We start from the raw sequence: 13,386 nt of genomic DNA on the forward strand, positions 1-13,386 counted from the left end.
AAACACATTTAAAAAGTCATTTGATACAATTCCTACACATTTCAATTGTCATGTAGTAGCAAAACAGTCACTTTAGGTGTTATGAATTTTTCCAAGAATTTTCCACAGTTCACAGTCCTCGCTAATAATCAAGCCTCATATCTCCAAAGCACTCAAAACATCGAAGATTTCCCCACCAGGAATGCCATATACGGCAAGAAAAAGGAATAAGTGTTAATACTTTCATCCTTCTTTACCTCCTCTGCATTACTGCAGATGACGTGTCACTGAGCACATTTGTACTCTGCATATAGTACACGTGAGGTGCCTAGTTGTTTCCACTGCCCTGTGTGGAATACATAAGTTCTTGTACACTTCACTAACCTGCTGTCTTCATGATGATGATGTCCCCAGCGCAGAAAACAGCACGCAGGTCGTGGACTCTTTTTCTTGAGGCTGAAATTAACTTCGCAAAGAACTGCTGCTACGGATAAACTGTAACTCATTTGGGATGCCACTTGCGTTTTTATTGATATAGATAAGAGAAACTATTCTTGATCACAACGTATTGAACATATCTTTCCACAGTCATTAAATCTGACTGAAATAACATGAAATACATCCTGCCACAGACAACATGTCTGCCTACCTAGCGACGGTTGGAAATGTAGAAATAAAATTGCATGAAACAAATACTGTTATAACAGACAACATGTCTGTCTACTGGAACGGTCAGAACTGGAGAATAATATTACATGAATCAAATACTACTATTACAGACAACATGTCTGTACGTAGCGACGGTTGGAACTGTAGTAAATAAAATTAACAGACAACATCTCTGTCTGCTGGAACGGTCAGAACTGGAAAGCCGGACTTCCCGAGACACTTCGCGCGCCAAACCAGCAAGGCCTGACCCGAACGCCACTGAAGTGCATCGGCAGTAATATCGTCGGTCTTTTGTTTTAGTAATACTTCGATTTCAATAATTTTGAAATGACTGATTGATAGCTGCCTGTTGAGAGATGTTTATTTAAAAAAATGAAGTATTTGGATGACAGGTTTAATTAATAATAGCAACTAAAGTTTAACGTTTTGGCGCCCTACCGCCGAACACAGCAGCCAATCACAGAGCAGCAGCATCATGCAGGCGGTCTTTCTCACGGGAATGGTGCCCAATCTAACATCTGTCACCGGTACCTCATCCCACATTGCGTCATCTCTATGCTTCTTGCATCTCCACTGCCCTGGGAATAGCTTCTTGGAGCCTAATACGATGGCTGAATACGATAGAAATATTACAGTGGTCATTACTCTAGATACATACGAATGCAACAGACCTTAAAAGGCGGTCATCGACTTATTTCTGTTACACAACGAGAGTGTAAGAAGAGAGAGAGTTAGTACGTCCTAATTTGTACTCCACTACGCACCTTACGGTGTGTGGCGGGGTACTCCCGGTACCTCTGTCCTTTTTCTTCCCTGTTCTATTCGCGAACAGCTCGTAAGAAGAATGATTCTAGCTAAGCCTCGATATCGGCTCTATTCTTTTTGAGTTTCTGGTCCTTGTCGATTGACGAGACATATTTGAGAGCTGCTTTTCGCACAGTTTCCTTTATGCACTCATTTTCACTATAGATCGCTCTTTGTGGTTACTCTTACGTGTGTTATTGCAGTACGGCAGTGTTCCCACCCATTTGGTATCAGTTGTGTAATCGAACGGTAGTGGATCTCTTCACCTATTTATGCGAAATACTTCATTTTTATTGAAGTTGAAGTTCAACTGCCAGTAACTAAATGTCAATCACAGAAAAGAAAATGTAATAAACTATCAAATAAACTACGCAACTATTAAACCAATGAAACATATATAAACAAATAAGAATCCCTCTAGACACCACAAAAACAGTATCACAAGAAGCATCCAACGTACCCACCCATGATCATCCACCTCCGTCCGAACAGGCCTTGGAAGGCCTAATGGTACCGATCGACGGCCGTATCATCCGCAACCGCTAGGCATCACTGGATGAGGATATGGGGCGGCGTTTGATCGGCACACCACTCTCCCGACCGTTGTTAGTTTTCTTCACCAGAAAAAGTAGCTCTAACAAAGTAATAATTTGACACACATAAGTTATGACATATGTCTATGCTACACTCCCACCCACCCACCCACCCACACACACACACACACACACACACACACACACACACACACACACACACACACACACACGTATTACTGGAAGAAATATAAGCGCTCACAGACTAATAGCAGATGCTTCCACAGCCATAGAAAACAAAACAAACGACAGTCGTATCCCACAACGTCGACACAAACTACACAAGCTGTTAAGTGCACCTACACAATATGAAAAAGTAAATACATCCAATGGAACTGAAGTGCAGTGTTCGAAAAATGCACACCTACGTGTAGAAAATGCGGAATAAGGTTGGAAAGAAAAAAGGAGTGAGTAATAATTTTAATTTAATTCTATTTAATAGCAGTGCGGGATTACCCGAGCGGTCCAGGGCGCTGCAGTCATGTACTGTGCGGCTGGTCCCGGCGGAGGCTCGAGTCCTCCCTCGGGCATGAGTGTGTGTGCTTGTCTTTAGGATAATTTAGGTTAAGTAGTGTGTAAGCTTATGGACTGATGACCTTAGCAGTTAAGTCCCATAAGATTTCACACACATTTGAACATTTTTTTTTCTATTTAATAGCAGCAATGTAAAACATTAGAACTGTTTACGGTGTTGACAAACACGTTTGTAACAGAAGCTATGTTGTTGCTGTGATCACTGAAGATGCTTTGAAATAAAGCGAAACTTATAGCCCAAGTAAGGCTTTTATTACAGTCGTAAAAGAAGGTGTGCAATCTGTGTCTGAAATGTCGATCGTCTGCAGGTGATTCTGTATTTAGCTACAGTTGTCTGGCGTTGCACTATTCCTGTAGACTAATGCTACATCTGTGAATAGCTTCCAACAACCACTACATCATTAATACATTCGTTTTGAGCGTGTCCTTGTGCACTTACGAATGATCTCATAATCATTACTGGCCTGTAGTGGTTAATAAAGTGCTCATTTGAAATTAGAAGTTGGTGGCAATGATATCACTCTTTGCAAACATTGTTGAGTAAGGAAAAATAAAAAGTGAGAACTTAGGAGTTTTAAGTGCAACGTCTTTGTATCAACAGTTTCTGTTACGCGCAGTGATCCTATTCCTGGAAAATAAAACCCAGAGTTTCATTTGTTAAAGTGAACTAGATGTCACACACACGTAAAACGAATATCTTCATTCTAAATGACGCATTTAGGCGAATTGTTAAACGGGCGTTAACAGCTTCTACCATTTACTCTAAGAGACATTCACTCGCATTTCAAGCGTCGTTGACAAGCAAATGCCGGACAGACGACATCCCTTTCATGCAGCTGCATACGTCACTATTAAACGTTATACAAGCACCAGGAAAACAAAAATAGAAAAGAGATGTGCTTTTCGCTTTGAACGCAATTCGGGCTTGGCCAGCGATCTGTAGACGTCATTTGACATTTACCTCCCATGCCTAGGGCAACTTATCCGAGATTTTACCGCACAGAAATCTAGTTTCCCGTGTGATTCTGCAATCATGGTAGCGTAATATGAAATGCAATTGTCTGCTGCAACCACGTCGAATATCCCTGAGGGGACGTCGAGGGCTCAGACGTAATCGTCGAGGGAGATTGTCATCAACACGCATCGCTGAGATCCTTCACTCTAACACGATAACCTCTAATGTGAGCCAGGAGCAGTGTGCTGTAAATCCAATGAGGCGATAGCAGTCACGTAGGTGCGTGACACAGGAGAAAATAAGGTTGGAAATACCGATGCATCATGGTCGTTGACAGGAAGAACATTACATTTTAATTTGTTTACTACATGTATAAAACGAAAACGGAAAACTGGACATCCTACAAAATTACAAAAAAATTCGGATACAAAATGAAGCAAACACACCACAGATTCAACAAAAAGGCACTGAAAACTTTTTATTTTAGCCTACAGTCGCACTTTTTCTTTATTTTTCTTACTGGATACTCGTTTCGTTATAGAGAACCATTACCAGGTCAACAGGAATCACAAAATATCACAATACATAATAAAAATCATAATGTGACAAACATTTACTTAATGTTTTCTCTATATAATGACAACGTATGGTATTAAGTGCCATCTGTGTGTCAAAAACCAATGTAAAAGTCAATCTCTACTTTAAATAGATGGAAATTGCGGTCAACTCCCTATATATACAGTTTTTCAGATTAATAAAAGAGTCAAATTGTAAAAAAATCTAAAGAACGAAAAATATGAATTTACGAAATCTCATAATAAATCGATAAATAAAACAGTCCCCACTACAATAAATCGTTAAAAGCAGATTGCAGATTTTTGATATCTATGTTTACATTAACCATTTTTATACGATTAATGTCACTATAGACATCAATATGATCATGAATCATTTAATCAGACAGGTGTTACCATAACAGTAGCACTAACTTTGAAAACCTGAAATTATTTTTATTGAAAAGATATCCAGCAAACTGAAGTACTGCAATGCCGTGGATGATAAGTATCTTTTCTGTTGGTACGTTGGCAATTTGTAAAAATACAGAGAATAGACCTTTCCCAACAATTCCAAGTGACTTTGGTTTATGAAGCCAACTCTCTGCAGGCTATATTTTTCGTCTTACCTTGTTCTGTAACCTCAAAAATCAATTCAACAAAAAAAGTAAGAACAGTCTTTAACTCTTTTCACCGTGATATACATCATAGTATTTAGTGTTTGATAAGAAAGTTGTAATCTTTGACAGCAATCTTTTACTTCAAAGTATCATACCTATACAATTACAGTGCGTAACAAAAAAAATTAAGCACCCAGAAGTCATGATCAGATCACCAAGGCAGATATGAAACGATTAGAATTGCAATTATTACTGATAGGTACACAGTCACAAGAGTGCATTACTGTTATTCGTGTTTTCTGTTGTTACCAGGCGTCGTAGTATATACAAGTGCTGTCAACAACATCAGATATTGAATGATCACTGTGAAGGACACGGAGTTGCCGTGTGCTCGTGTGAGGTAACGTTATCAGCATTTCATAGGGATGGAAAGAGACTTCATTTTAGGGCCCCATTTGGCCAGATGGTCGAATCGAAGAAGTCCAGATTTGTGGGGCATTCAGACGTGACAGTAGCCCAGTTTTGGACTCCATGGGAACGTGGGGGTAGACATACTCAGAAAGGTTCTGGCCTAGCGATGTCTGTAGGATACCAGTACCGGTAAAAGACAGGTTAACATCGAGTGACGCATTATTTCTGGTGCTTCATCTCGCATCCTTTCCCAAACGCATGGACAAACACCGAGAAAAGTTGTAGGATTTCAGTGGCTCACAGCTATGTTGTCAATACAGGTTTATGACATGATACACCAGACCTCATAACCAGTAGGTTATCTCATATGTGGACAAAAATCCTATATCAATATCACAAATTTCCTTTATTGATTACCTGCGTCAGCTCATTAGCTTGATTAGTGATAAACATTTTCAGTTTACGTAACTAACAACGATTTTTCTTTTTACGGCGACTTCGCTGTAAGATAGTGATGATGTGTGCTATTGTCACACACTGAACAACATTTTACTTTGATCTGAGGATGGCTCGTCAATGTGCCAAAACCTATAAACAATAAAGAAGATTTTGCGATCTTGAAGTAGGTTTCTTAACCAACAGATCGCCTATTAACCCGTTAAAATGTCAAACAATAACAATTAAACTTCCTGGCAGATTAAAACTGTGTGCCAGACCTTTCGCGGGCAAGTGATCGAGTCTCGGTCCGGCACACAGTTTTAATCTGCCAGGAAGTTTCATATCAGCGCACACTCCGCTGCAGAGTGAAAATCTCATTCTGGAAACATCCCCCAGGCTGTGGCTAAGCCATGTCTCCGCAATATCCTTTCTTTCAGGAGTGCTAGTTCTGCAGGGTTTGCAGGAGAGCTTCTGTAAAGTTTGGAAGGTAGGAGACGAGGTACTGGCGGAAGTAAAGCTGTGAGGGCGGGGCGTGAGTCGTGCTCGGGTAGCTCAGTTGGTAGAGCGCTTGCCCGCGAAAGGTAAAGGTCCCGAGTTCGAGTTTAGATCCGGCACACAGTTTTAATCTGCCAGGAAGTTTCTTATCAGCGCACACTCCGCTGCAGAGTGAAAATCTCATTCTAATAACAATTAATATGTAAGTCTGCAGACTTTCGTGGCCATTGTCACTAAAGTTAAAATCTTCTGGGTTCTTAGGCCGCGTCATATTTCCTTATAAAATAATCGACGTTCCGACCTCTCTGCTGGGATCATCTTCAGGATGTTCCAGTCTCCACTACTGCTAGAACACTGTCACAGACCAGTGTCGTGTTCTCCTACAAAGGGGAGTTTTCCGGCGTTTGTGCTGGAGAAGTGGGAGTATCTGTTAGAATTCTTGTGGCTACCATTGGTGGTCCATCGTCATAGTCTAATATTCCTGCGCTGAAGCAGAAGAAAGGGCGTTCTTGGCTCAAGTCTTATGGGTACTATTGGTGGCCCATCGTCATTGGATAGAAAGGCACTATTCCACACTTACGCTGGAGAAGACTAGCGATTGAAATTATAGCGTTGATTCTGAGGACACAAATAAATCAAAACATCTGCAAACATTATAATTTCCATGGCATATCATTCCCCATATAACTCCAAGACTTTCCGAAATCAGAGAGGCAGAAAGCCAATTATTCGATTCATGTTTACACCATGTGAGTTGATGAGCCAGAAGATGAACACGAGTGAGAGCACACTATGTATAACAAAGAAGTAAAGCGTAGAACTTTTCCGAATTAGCTGATAAAGATCCCCAACATGTAGACCTGTAGCTAATCTCGGATGGCGATAAGCAAGGGTGTGCGTAAATCCAAAACATGTCTTTCCTATTTTCCTACCAAGTGAATAAACAAGAACATAAACGACATTCTTGATATATATTTTTCAGTTCATTTACTACGAGGGAGTGTCTTGAAAGGCATCTCGTTAACTGCTGGAGCCAGAAACCAGTGTATGTGGCAAAGCGTCATGAGGACAAAAAGTTCTTGACGATGACGAACGTTCACCACCAGGAGCGATGTCCCTTCGTAGTTTACAACGTTTTCGTGTGCCTCAGCTACTGTGGCGCATTGATAAGGCGACTCCTCTGCATCCCACATGTCCTTCACAGAAAGTCACTGCAACATGTATCATCGTATCAAGTTGTGTGCACACATGACACTAGTGGAAACAAATTCGAATCATATGTTGATGATGATACTCGGAGATGGTTGCTCGTAGAGCTAGAAAATCTTTCGTGCGAAGTTGACCGCATTTATAACGACAACGTCCCCACGATCAGCTTGGAGGAGAATGATGCATTGCAGAACGAGGCAGTTGAGTGTGGGCTGCCGTTGGATAGGGATGCGGGAACTCAACGTAGAGACCATTTTCATATAACAGGGAAGTTCCACGGTGCAGCTGACAATGCATTCAAATTGATCAACACTACCCAAAGCATATACCCATTTCCACAATTTGAGTAGGTATGAGCACACTTCGGGTGATTTTGGGTTGAAGTACGATAAGGCCAGTGACATTCCTGACACCGTTGAGTACATCTTGTTTTCAAAGGGAAGCACACCATGAATAACGATCCGCTCCATGGATTCGCTCTGTTACGTGCAATTGTCTCTTCAGAAACTTGCTGAAACGATATTTCCTGAGGATATGCTGAGCCACATATCTCGATAACGCTAGGTTTCAGCTTTTGAAGAAGAACGGAGTCTTTCCATACCAATAATTGTATTCAGTGAAGAGACTCCACGAAAATACATTGCCCGATGTTACCACATTCTCCAGTAAACTAGCAGGCAGTTAGTGTATGCGGTATATGAGCAGACGTTGAGTGGTTGGCAGGAATTCGTTATTACTAATTTAGGCGAATAAGAAAAATAATGCACAAATACTGACGTTCACCTGCACATAGACATCTCTGAGAAATCCTCGAGTATATGCCGGGGCACATACTTTCTGGATCCTGCCTTCTATTTCACCACATCTGCGCTTCCGTGGAACGCAGTGTTAAGGAAGACATGTGTCAGCATCGAACTTTTCACCAATAGGGACATGTTGGTCTTCTAAAATGCGCTACTCATGAGGGACTTGCCAGTGGAAGCTCAAGTGTGCAAAGGCAAGTAAACCACGAATGAGTGTCGAGGAGTACAGGCCTTCTGACGATTTAAGTTACATCCATGGGCTAGTCATGCAACAAAGTCTATCGCATAAAGGTTTCCAATGGATGCTCAAGGAAGAAATCATACTTTGAAGGGAGGCTGAGGAGGCTGGTGAGGGATACGTCTTGGAGGTAGAGCCGGAATATCTCAAGTATTTGCACGATGAGCACAGTGACTTGGTTTTATGTCCAGAAAGTCCATTCCCACAAAACGATGCCATCCAGACCCTGTTGGTAACACCAGTGAACAAACAACGTTACATAATTCACTGCAGAAACTTCCAGCAGTTTCTCAGGTTGGGGATTCAAATTGTCAGCATCACCTCTTACGGCTGTTACAAATTAATGAATAAGTCAGTTTTTGGAAAAACCGTGGACAACGTTACAGAACGCCACGAGGCTCAATTAGACGACTGGCGGGATTGGCGTTATGGAGCAAGAGATTACGTCACCAGACGCAATCTTCAATGAAGGATTAGTCACTGTGGAGGTGGCCAAGATTTGAGTGCCCCTCACTGAACCTGTCTGTATAGTTGTGTTCTGGACCTCTCTAAGCTTCACATGTATCACTTTGACTGCGACTTTGCTAAGCTGAAGACCACCGCTCCCAAGTTACTTTATATGTATACACACAATTTCATCTGCTGAGTGAAAGGCTGCGATCTATATGAAGTAATTATAAAGTATTCTACACAAGTGGATATGCGACTAATAATCCTTTTGGAATAGCACTTTAAAACGGAAAGATTATAATCCTGCTGAAAGGCGAAGCAACTGGTTTGCAAACTGTGGAGTTTGTGGGGCTCAGATCTAAGATTTACATCTGCTGTATAAATGCAGGTGCCACCCAGAGGCGGGCTAAGGGTATTCATCATCCGTTCTGGAAGGCTCTGACGCCTTCTGGAGGCCGTTGGTGCACATCCACACATGAGACGCCAGATAACCTTTGTATTTAGAGGCCAATATGTACCAACTCCGCTGCAACTGAAAGTAGGGCCCTGTCATGCCATGACGAGAAATGGTTCATCTATGGGGATAGGATTGGGATCGTCCTGTAATCACACTGTAGGAGTAATTGAGTGTGTGAATGTGTATTTAATTGTAAGTAACGGATGTGTGAGTGTGTGTGGAATAGTTTGACGAGCTATGTGTCGTAGTTTTGTATGAGAGAGTAGGAATCATTCATTGCGCACTGCGTTTGCATATATATTGTCTGCATGCTATGTGCACTTATAAAAGATTAAAAGATTGTATATACCTTTATGTATGAGGGGGGGGGGGGGTTGAGGGTGGGAAGAGGGTGTGTGGTTTCTTCTTCACTTGCTAAGATATATATAGTAAACAGAACAGAACAAAAAAACAGAACAAAAACCATTAATTGAAATGTAAATACAAGATATGGTCAGAATAATCAGAAAGAAAATATGTAAATATTAAATGATAATGAAAACCAATCAGAAAGAAAATGTAAATGTTGTACGAATGTGAATACAGAAACAAAATGCGAAGTCTAATATTTACGTTCTTCTAGCATTAGTGTAAAAAAATGTAGCTGACAGTCATAAGAAAAAATGTCTTTGCAAATAAAAATATTGCATATACGTGTAAGAAAATACAGTGGCTATGCTAAGACATCAATAAAAATAGTTGTAAAAAATTACCTTTGCAGATTACTATATACGTGAAAAATACATCGTATAACAAAAATACTTTGAGATATTTCATCAAAAACTGTTGTAAATAAAAGAGAAATTGTTAAAAATAAGAACCACTGTCAACAAACCGTAAGTCATTTTTTATATCAGTGTTATTATTTAGAAACTATTTCACTACATGGAACAATTGACTAAGATCGTGCAGTTCAACAGAGAAAATTATTGTGACTTATTTGTTATTGTTTATAACAAACCTGCAGCTACTTCCCATGGTGCTCAGACATCAAATGATGTGGCCTAATCATAGTTGAACTACTGATAAACGATGACAAGGAGAATGAGAAAGGGGTACTTGATCCACATTGGTCCACTGGGGATCCCGCCATTTTATTTTACTCCCATTGTCTGGAAGAGAGGTGCCGCCATTTCTGTGAAATCTGACGACTACACAGTTTCATCACTACACATCTGACACCGAATGTGATGAGATCGTTATCTCGGCCAAAACTCAGGCTGATAACCTACTGCTTATCAACTGTGGTGTAGCAAAGCATAAGCTCGTACTGGTAACATGGCCATGGGCTACGGAGATGACTATACTTTTTTTGATGTCTGTCAACGTGTTTTGGAAAGGGTGCTTACTGGATGGGATGCCCCTTGCTTATCTGTCCACGTAACAGCTCTGGTACCCTACTGACGTCTGACCATGGCAAACGAAGATTGCCGTATAGTGCACCAAGAACTTGATAACACATTCACATCTGGTGTGACATCCAGTAGCAAATAAGGGATTCCCTGAAACTTCCTGCATCAACCCACACCATTGGTCGGAGCCTAGCATCAGCTGGATCAACAGAACACCAATGGCTTTATTTGTAGTGGTGCTGTGACTGGAAAGTGTGAATTACTAATGAATGGCATCGTATTGTATTCAGCAATGAATGAGGGACCAGGACTAGCCCAGATGACCACTGTCAACCAACTGACTCATCGTCGCCTAACCCAAACCGCTGAGGACTGAAACCTCAAATTTGGGGATGGTGTGGATCTTATACTGTAGGCGTTAGAAGGAATTTCAACCCTAAGGGAATGAAGTTCTTTTTTTGAAGTAGTCGTCATTAAGGCAATTTTGAAGCTAGACCCACGTTAATTACTATTTAGTTTCTCGGTCAAAAATGAAGTACATGTTTCAGCATTTTTGGAAATTTAACCCAGTGGGGGTGAAACATGAAACAGTGACCGAAAGCTTTTTTTTAAATGTACCATTATTAAAGAACTACTAAAGTTGCAAATAAAAAAATACGCGTTTCATTGTTTTTGGAAACTGAAGTGGGCGAAACAGGGGATGAGATATGTTATGTAAATATTTTATTATGAAAGCATTTTTAAACCGAAGTCTACGAAAATTTAAATTTGGCTGCTTAATCAGAAATTACAAAAAAGGGTTTCTTTGTTTTAGGAAACACAACAGCTCGGGGGGTGAAACAGGGGATTAAAATTTTTAAGGAAATATTTCGTTGCACAAGCATTTTTGAAGCTAAATCTACGTAAGTTTGTATTTGACTTCTCTGTTGGAAATAAAACATACATATGTCACTGTTTTGGAAAAACAACCGCTAAGGGGGTGAAATAGCGGTGAAACGTTTTATGAAAATATTTCATTGTGTAAACATTTTTAAAGCTAGATCTACAGAACTTGATGTTTGGCTTCCCAGTTAGAGATAAAAAGTGTGTTTCACTGTTTTAGGAAATTCAACCCCGAAGGGGTTCACTGACTTATCACTGCGCAACCCAAACAGCGAAGGATATGAACTTGAAGATTGGAGATGGCGTTGTTATATGGTAGGCATCGTTTAAAAATGAATTGTCTGAAACTCCACTCCTAACGGAGGGAAATACAGGATGAAAGGCTATTAATGGAAAATTATTATTTTGTTTCTCAGTCAGAAAGTTAAGAAAAACGTATTTCATAATTTTGGGAAATTTAAACACTAAATAGGGTGAAAGTTTTTTAAACAAATATTTACTAAAAACAACTAAATAACTTTTAAGGCTACACCTATGCCCATTGTATTTGACTTCCTGGATAGAAATTAAAAAAATACGTACTTCACTGTTTCTGGAAATTTAATCCCTAAGGGAGTGCAATGAAGCATGAAAATATTTCGTTACATTAAAAAACTTCACTCTTTCTGGAAATGCAGTCCCTAAGGCAGCGCAATAGAGCATGAAAATTTGTAAGAAAATATTTATTTACATTAAAAAAATTGAATGCTAAATATATGAAAAGTGCTATATCGCTTTTGGTTTAGACGTAGGGAAATATTTGTTGGAAGATGAAAGTTGCTATGGAAATATCTACATAAGAACGCAGTAGGCATGATTAACAAAAACTTTGGATTCCATCTTATAGAATCGCTTTTTGGTCAGAAGTACATTCGCAAAAGACGATGCTTATATAGCCTTAATTAGCGCGAAAATTTTAGAAGATATTGCAATTTGTGAACATATATATATATGACTTGGAAATTAGGATAAAATGTACAAAATTTATGTGCACAGAGAGTTGCCTATACTGGAGTATGAACAAAATACAACTGCAGAATATCGCAAGATGAGAGCAACGCACCAATTAATGCTAATATTTTTAATAATCATATTAGAAGATATAAATTCGAGCCTTGTAATAACTTTAGATAAAAGATACTTGGAGCCACATACATCAATAATAATTGTTAAGATATATTTCAATTCTGCTTTGCGCATATTTTCGACAAAGGAAACTTAGTTTCGATATTTAACGTGGACACATCTTTTATAGGAAAAGTAGTATGCAATGTACTTCATATAATCTCAGGGTTAAAATATGTGAAATGTTACTAGGCCTCTGCAATGAGTACATGTGCATTCAGTTACGTGATACTGCTCAAGGAATTTTTGTAATCGGGGAAACAAATATTCACTGCAGAAAAGAGATCACATTAATACTCACTCGAAAGTACACAAGAAGAAGTGAAAGCTATACAGGGTTATTACAAATGATTGAAGCGAATTCACAGCTCTACAATAACTTTATTATTTGAGATATTTTCACAATGCTTTGCACACACATACAAAAACTCTAAAAGTTTTTTTAGGCATTCACAAATGTTCGACATGTGCCCCTTTAGTGATTCGGCAGACATCAAGCCGATAATCAAGTTCCTCTCACACTCGGCGCAGCATGTCCCCATCAATGAGTTCGAAAGCATCGTTGATGCGAGCTCGCAGTTCTGGCACGTTTCTTGGTAGAGGAGGTTTAAACACTGAACCTTTCACATAAGCCCACAGAAAGAAATTGCATGGGGTTAAGTCGGGAGAGCGTGGAGGCCATGACATGAATTGCTGATCATGATCTCCACCACGACCGATCCATCGGTTTTCCAATCTCC

At 39.9% G+C, this 13,386-nt stretch overlaps 1 long non-coding RNA gene across 1 annotated transcript in view; it reads left to right on the top strand.

Annotated features, from left to right (window-relative positions):
* LOC124777206 overlaps positions 1-11,882 on the top strand; it is a 49,640-nt gene extending 37,758 nt beyond the window's left edge. The window contains exon 3 of the long non-coding RNA XR_007015696.1: positions 11,703-11,882. This is a non-coding gene — a long non-coding RNA (uncharacterized LOC124777206). The remainder of the gene's footprint in view (positions 1-11,702) is intronic.
* Positions 11,883-13,386: the final 1,504 nt, after the last annotated feature.

Source organism: Schistocerca piceifrons, chromosome 2 (assembly GCF_021461385.2).
Source record: "Schistocerca piceifrons isolate TAMUIC-IGC-003096 chromosome 2, iqSchPice1.1, whole genome shotgun sequence".
NCBI classification, from domain to species: Eukaryota; Metazoa; Arthropoda; class Insecta; order Orthoptera; family Acrididae; genus Schistocerca; species Schistocerca piceifrons.